Below are 8,303 nucleotides of genomic sequence, written 5' to 3'. Positions count from 1 at the left end.
GTGCGGCAAATTCGTATTACCAACTTGAATTATTTTGTCGAATCTGCATGGGGAAATCTTTTGCTCTCACAAGAAAATCATGGTCGCATGGATTCCTATTGAAATGACTGGATTTTGCCTATGAAAATTTGCAAACAACTGTAAATGTGACCACACAGTAGCCCTGTTCTAAACTCTGACTGTTAACATATTTATTTTAATGAGATAATAATAATACATTTTTAATTTTTAATTTTATATATATATATATATATATATATATATATATATATATATATATTATATATATATATATATAATTAAAACATTGTTATGTGATGATGATGATCATCATCATCATATATATGTGTAAAAATAAACAATTAAATTACATTAGCCTAGATTAATATATGCTGTTAAAAATGTGATACCTAATGCAGTAAATGATACTTAATGCATTAAATAATGCAAACAAACCGGACCTTTCTGTGTTGCCATAAATATCACTGATATGATAAGAATATGATAAGATGCAAATTCTATTTAAAGTTTTGCGTATATGTGGAGGCTGGGGTCTAAACTAGTACTGCAATGATGTTACTCAGGATAAAAAATTCATTTTTTCTCAAGAACATCAACCCTGGGAAAGTCCACAGAGATTTCATTCTTCCTCTTCAAAAGGATTTTAATGATATAAATGTGACCTCTTTTTTATCCCCCACTTCACCATTTCTTTGGCAACATAATTGATTCTTCAGTCCGAAGGTCTTTCCACTATAAAGGTGTGCATTGAAAATTTTGGTCAGATTAGAAAAGCAGTGACCTTTGAAGTCCTTTGCGACAATCGGCTCTTCATGATTCCAGCCCATGAGTTGCACCTTCATTCTAGTGATATAAGAACGGCTAGAGGACAGGAGGGAGGGCGATCACTCGAGGCTGACAATAAGTGTGTATGTGATCCAACATGTCTGCCTGAATATGTGATTTCACTCAATTTCATGCATGACTGCCTCTGCACGACTCACGCTTTTCCTTAAAATATTCCCGGAAAACATTTATCTAATTCCTTTCAGGGCTTCTTGGCTCCGCAGGCTGGATAGCGTACAACCGGGTCGGCACAAACGTCTGCACGGGCACCAGTCCTGCAGGAACTGTTTTGGAAAGGAAAGTGTCAACTTTGCAAATGCAAGCATTGTATTTCTACTGCTAATGCTGTCAGCTAAGAAAATACCTAATTAAACTAAGGGATTGGGTTTCCCTTAACTTCAATAGTTTTTGAGTTTTCAGTTCACTTTTCTCTCATTTAACTCTGCTAGCTTTAATTTGAATAATCAAACTTCAAAGGCTTCTTGCTTTTTAAACCACCGTGTGCCTGCGCACTGAAGGCTGCCATTCTGCTCTGAAATGGTGTGTGCCTTATCTCAATAGACAGATGTCTTCTCATCTTCACTATGGTGATTTCAACATCTTGTGGGTCTAAAAATTTGACTCAGTGACCAGCAACAAGCAGTAGGTTGTAAAGTGTGTGGTAAAATGTGCTTCTAAACCAGTTTAACTGATGAACAGAGGAATTCTACAAAAATGTAGGCTATTCTGCTACAAATAATTGATTAATAAAACCCATAAAGCAGGAACAAAATGTTGGTAGGCTTTCTATCTCGAGGCCAGATTAATAATATGGGTATTTGGGCATGCACCCAGTGGCACCATGTTCAGGAGGGGGCAGCACTACACCCAGGGGGCCCCATGCAAAATTGTGAGAGATGCAGTACAATGGCCATGATATAATGAAGTACATTAATCCAATTAATAAGCATGCTAATTTCATATGCAAATAAAGACAAAAGAAAAGCACTACATGACTTGCGTAAATGTCTTAAATATCAGCTAGTAAAATGGAGACAAAAAGGAGCCAACATTTTCAAATAAAAATAACATCTAAGGTGAGACATTTAAATGTTTTAAATATCATCAATCTTAAAGGTGCCCAAGAATGCTTTTTCACAAGATGTAATATAAGTCTAAGGTGTCTCATGAATGTGTTTGTGAAGTTTCAGCTCAAAATACCCCATACATTTTTTTTAATTAATTTTTTTAACTGCCTATTTTGGGGCATCATTAATTATACACTGATTTTGGCAGCGCACTGCCCCTTTAATTCACCTGCTCCCTGACACACAAGCTCTCGACTATATTACAGTGCATTTACAAAGTTCACACAGCTAATATAACCCTCAAATGGATCTTTACAAGATGTTCGTCATGCATGCTGTATGCATACTTCGAATTATGTGAGTAAAGTATTTATTTTGATGTTTACGTTTGATTCTGTATTAGTTTGAGGCTGTGCTCTGTGGCTAACAGCTAATGCTACACTGTTGGAGAGATTTATAAAGAATGAAGTTGTGTTTATGAATTATATAGACTGCAAGTGTTTAAAAATGAAAATAGCGACGGCTCTTGTCTCCTCGAATACAGTAGGAAACGACGGTAACTTTAACCACGTTAAACAGTACATTAGCAACATGCTAATGAAACATTTAGAAAGACAATTTACAAATATCACTAAAAATATCATGCTATCATGGATCATGTCAGTTATTATTGCTCCATCTGCCATTTTTCACTGTTGTTATTGCTTGCTTACCTTGTCTGTGCACAGATCCAGACGTTAATACTGCCTTTCCTTTTCTAATGCCTTGAACATGGGCTGGCATATATGCAAATATTGGGTCATACATATTAATGATCCCGACTGTTACATAACAGTAGGTGTTATGTTGAGATTTGCCTGTTCTTCTGAGGTCTTTTAAACAAATGAGATTTATATAAGAAGGAGGAAACAATGGGGTTTGAAACTCACTGTATGTCTTTTCCATGTACTGAACTCTTGTTATTTAACCGAGGTAAATTCAAATTTTGATTCTAGGGCACCTTTAAAAAGTGAAGTGAAAACGGGCAACATTTTCAAAAAAAAAAGTATTTTGCCAGGAAATGCAGAGAAAAAGGGGGCAACATTAAAAAAAAAATAAAAAATCAAACATCTACTTCTGTAGGTGACCAACTAAAATGTCTTAAGGCAGGAACACACCAAGCTGACGGCTGAAGTTGGTCCTCGTCTGCCTTTTTTCGGCCAATTCGAAATGTTGAATCGGCGTTGGAGCTCGCCGGTCCGTCGGGCCATCTGATCATTCTGATTGGCTGTTCAGATACTGCCACCTGCTGTTTCGGAAAGGCATTTCATCTCACGCAAGCGCAGAACTGATGTGCTGCTTGGCCGTCGGATGTTTAGCGTCGGTTTGGTGTGGCAGGGCAACTTTGGACACAGAGGCTGCTGACGTGAGCCAACCCCGCAGTCTGCTTTTGTCTCCACTAGTTCGTCGGCGTCGGCTTGGTGTGTTCTGGTCTTTAAATATCAGCAATTTTATCAAATGTAGAGAAAATGGGGAAACATTTTCAAACAACAAAAACATTTCTGCAGTTCAGGATCCAATAATATACTTGATTTCATGCTAAAAATTGTAATCCTGCAAGTAATCTTTTTTTAAACAAAAATAAATAATATTCTGTTAGTCTTCTAGCCTGCTGATGAACAAAAAGTGTGTGAACAAAACTGGATTTGATGCAGCAAAAAAGGACAGAGTCAAATTGATAATGAATAGATGAATAAACAAATAGAACACATGAATAACTTCTTATTTCAACTCAGAGGCAAAGCTGAATGTTCACAGAATACAAAGAAGCTGTGCCTATACTGACTGCTCTGAGGATTGGACTGTGAGAACAGTATAAAGCTGATATTTCTTTCTTTATCCAAACTGGAGCATTTTTTACGGAAACCCAGTGTTCTTTATTACATTATTTACACCAATATACACTTTTAAAATACATAATTTATGCATTTGTGCTTTTAGATATAGTTCAATCGTTTTGTCCCTGATCTGGACACGGACAGTAAAAGGTCAAATCATTTTTTTATGCAATTTGTTTGGTCAGTTCTGTCTCGCTACAGTGCACAAAGTCAATACACATTGAGGTCAAGTGGATATCGAGCGTAATGCATGGAAATGTCATTTTGTTCTGTCTTCAGTATATAAATCAGTTGCGCAAAACAAATATGCCACCAGAGCAAACCGATGTCCTATGGCGAGAGCTTCACCTCATAACAAGACATGACAAAGGCTTAGATTTATACTTTGTGAAGATTGTGATGCCTTTCACAAAATGTCTTTGATATTGCACGGGTACTGAGTGAAGCTTTTGTAGGCTGCATCTGGTACACTGAACCAACAAGTCATTCTTTAGAAAGATGAAACACTTGGAACAATGTCAGAAATGATCAGAAACCCTTGGAACAATGCCTTAATAAAATAGCCCCTTATTATAGTAAAGCTGAGGAACAGACATTTGTTTGCATGAATCACAAAATAATTTCAAACAGATTAGTTCATTAAAGGTGCCCTAGAATTAAAAATTGAATTTATCTTGGCATAGATAAATAACAAGAGTTCAGTACATGGAAATGACATACAGTTAGTCTCAAACACCACTGTTTCCTCCTTACATAAATCTCATTTGTTCAAAAGACCTCCGACGAACAGGCAAATCTCAACATAACACCGACTGTTACGTAACTGTCGGGATCATTAATATCTACACCCCCAATATTTGCATATGCCAGCTCATGTTCAAGCATTAGACAAGGGCAGGACGTCTGGATCTGTGCACAACTGAATCATCAGATTAGGTAAGCAAGCAAGGACAACAGCGAAAAATGGCAGATGGAGCAATAATAACTGACATGATCCATGATAACATGATATTTTTAGTGATATTTGTAAATTGTCTTTCTAAATGTTTCATTAGCATGTTTTTCATTAGTCATTTTTTAAACACTTGCAGTCTGTATAATTCATAAACACAACTTCATTCTTTTTTTAAATCTCTCCAACAGTGTGTAATGTTAGCTTTAGCCATGGAGCACTATCAAACTCATTCAGAATCAAATGTAAACATCCAAATAAATACCATACTTATGCGATTAGACATGCTTCATGATGAACACTTTGTAAAGAACAATTTTGAGGGTTACATTAGCTGTGTGAACTTTGTTTATGCTGTAAAAGGCAAGCGCGAGCTCCGGGGGCGGGGAGCGTGAGCATTTAAAGGGGCCGCAGCCTTAATCGGCTCATATTTAATGATGCCCCAAAATAGGCAGTTAAAAAAATGTAATTAAAAAAACATCTATGGGATATTTTGAGCTGAAACTTCAGACACATTCAGGGGACACCTTAGACTTATAAAAAGACGCCTTATCTTTTAAAAAGACGTTGTACGGCACCTTTAAATTAAAAATAAAATAAAATAAAAATAAATTCTAACATTCTTCCCTCAACCATCTTCCCAGATTAGTCTCTTCACAAAAGGTGAAATTTTGAATGTTTTCGTTTATCTATTTCTATTAATTTATTTAGTTCACCTAAAAATGATAATTCTGTCATTAATTACTCACCCTCATGTTGTTTCAAACCGTAGGACTATGTTCATCTTCAGAACACAAATGAATATCTTTTTGATGAAATCTGAGAGCTTTCTGTCCCTCCACAGACAGAAATTTTGGACTAAACCGCTCAATCCATATGGATTAGTTATGATCTCTTTATGAGCTTTTTGAAGCATCAGAGTGGTAGTTGTATAGGCTGTCTATGGAGCGACAGAAAGCTTCATCAAAAATATCTTCATTTGTGTTCTGAAGATGAATGAAAGTCTTGCGGGTTTGGAACGACATGAGGGTGAATAATTAATGACAGAACTTTCATTTTTGGGTGAACTAACCCTTTAAGTCATTATTGTGTGAGATGTTAATTGAGTCAGTACAGTCTGATTCATGAACCACTCAGATCAGTTTTATGAACCAGATAAACTGATTCATTAATTTTTCTGATTTCTGATTTTCTGATAACGGATTCATCATTTTTGACAGAAAAATCAGACTAATTATCTCAGGAACTATAATAAAAGTGCCAAAGAGGGATAAAAGTGAATATTCTTTACACCTTTTTTTTTTTTGTTTCATAAGATTTGGAACAACATACAGTAAAGGGTGAGTGAATGATAACAAAACTGATAATTTCTGAGTAACTATCCATTAAAACATGAAAAGGAAAGATCCTATTCAAGATAGCCTGAATAGAACAAAGACCTGTTGCCAATTCTAGTGTCCGTTCCCTCATAACAGCTCTTCCACTGTAACACATGCGCACACTGCTGGCCCAGAAAAGCCTCATTGTACTTTCTTGCTGGGCTGGTGGGTTAATGTAATGTGAAATATGAAGTCAGACTGCGCAGACCGTGGCTAGATTTTATAAAGGCTAATCAGACTGGAGATGTTTTCTCCAAGGATGTGTGTTCCACAGGCCAGCACACATTAACACCGCTTAAAAAACATGCACAGGCCATTTCGGCTTCATGGCAGTGGGGAGAAGGAGACGTGTCTTGCTTGTTTATGAGGAACAAACCTGAAGGAAAAAAAAGCTGTGAATAGTAGGATGACACTTGTGATGTGCAAAGGAAAAAAAAAAAAATCACATTATACTTGTAGATATTGGAAGTACTGGGTTGAATTAATAACCCATTGTTTGCTGGTTGAATTCTTGAGCAGTTTTTTATGTTATTAGAATCTCTGCATAGTATTACTTCATTTATTTATTTATTTAGAATTTATTTTATTTTTTCACAGAATCCAGCATGGAGGTAGTCCACCAAAAAAAATCTGTTCATGTTGTCCAAACCAGTACGAGTTTCTGTATAGCAGAATATTTTACACTGCTCGTTTCCATACAATGAAAGTGAATGACAACCAACTTCAAAAATGTAAAACAGCACATGTAATTATTATTATTTTTTGCTATGCTGCTATATTTTATGTAAGGAAAGGATCAAAATGTTACATAATTTGTTAAAGTATATTCAAATAATGCATCACAACAGGTTTGTTGCCAAATGTCTTTGGTTCTCATGTGTGTCTATGAAATCAAAATGGACAATTCTTGTTTTTTATGGAATATTGCAGTATTTATTATAGATTATTTATCTGTGCACATCATTATTATTATTTTTTTTTATTCATGTGTCCTTGTTAGGGTTGTCAAAAGTACTGACTTCAGCACCAAGTCAGTACTGAAATTTTAAAAACGATACTAGCATTTCTCCCTAAAATTTTGAGCGCTGTTCTTAAACACCTCTGATTGGCTATTGTGTTCACACACTCAACAGATAGAGTATGTCTGTGATTGGCTACAATGATCAACAATTCAAAAACGTTGTAAATAGAAACCTTTGATGCTCTTCACCAAGCGCTTACACTAATATTGACAGATCCGCTGATAGTTGCAAATGATGGCATAATCACATTTTTAAAATTTCAAAATCAATTTGGTACTGAAGTTGGTACTTTTGACAACCCTAGTCCTTGAAATCTTAAATCAAAATAACTTTCCCTCCTACTTCCAGTGACTCTTCTCTTCTCTGATGACGTGGGTGAGACAACCTGTCACTCACAAGAGACCACAGCAATAGTAAATGATAACGATCCAATAATCCAATCAATTCCCAATGGACAAAATCAAGTCCCACCCTATTTTTTATATTTTTTTTATTTTTGGAACTTCACAGTCCCTGGTTACCATTCACTTTCATTGTATGGAAGAAATGCAAGACGAATCTTAACTCCTTGTGTCTAGAAAAGAAAGTCATACAGATCTGGAACATCATGAGGGTGAGTAAATGATGACAGAATATTCATATTTGGTTGAACTATCCCTTTAATCATTTTAAAGACTGTCCTAGAAGTCTCTTTGAAATGCCTAGAGGCATCTACAAACAGCTCTTTCAATGACGAACACAATGTTGACCAAAGGAATTTACATCAAATGACAACACAGCACTGCTGCGGCGTATTTGAATGTAAATCTCTGAGTCTGCTCGCAATTCCTCCCCAACTCTGTTCGGCAGGCAGAATCTATTTAAATATTATGCTCGTCAGCAATTGTGTGGGCTTTTGTTTAAAGATCAAGTCTCCCAGACGATCACTTGAATGCACTTGTCCATTCAAATAAGACACACACTGATATCATTCGCATGCATTCAGCTGACAAATCAAGACTTTATTGGTTAGCCTGAAATGTCCATAAAAGAGGCAATGAAATGATAGCTGGACCGCTTAGTGAAGATACAAAGGATCCAAAAATGCTTCAGTTTTCTCTTTTAACTACAAAGCAGGAAGGATGGCAATTGGCAAAGAAAACTTTATGTGGGAGTGTTCA

Source organism: Chanodichthys erythropterus, chromosome 16 (assembly GCF_024489055.1).
Source record: "Chanodichthys erythropterus isolate Z2021 chromosome 16, ASM2448905v1, whole genome shotgun sequence".
NCBI lineage: Eukaryota > Metazoa > Chordata > Actinopteri > Cypriniformes > Xenocyprididae > Chanodichthys > Chanodichthys erythropterus.
This window is presented reverse-complemented; position numbering follows the sequence as displayed.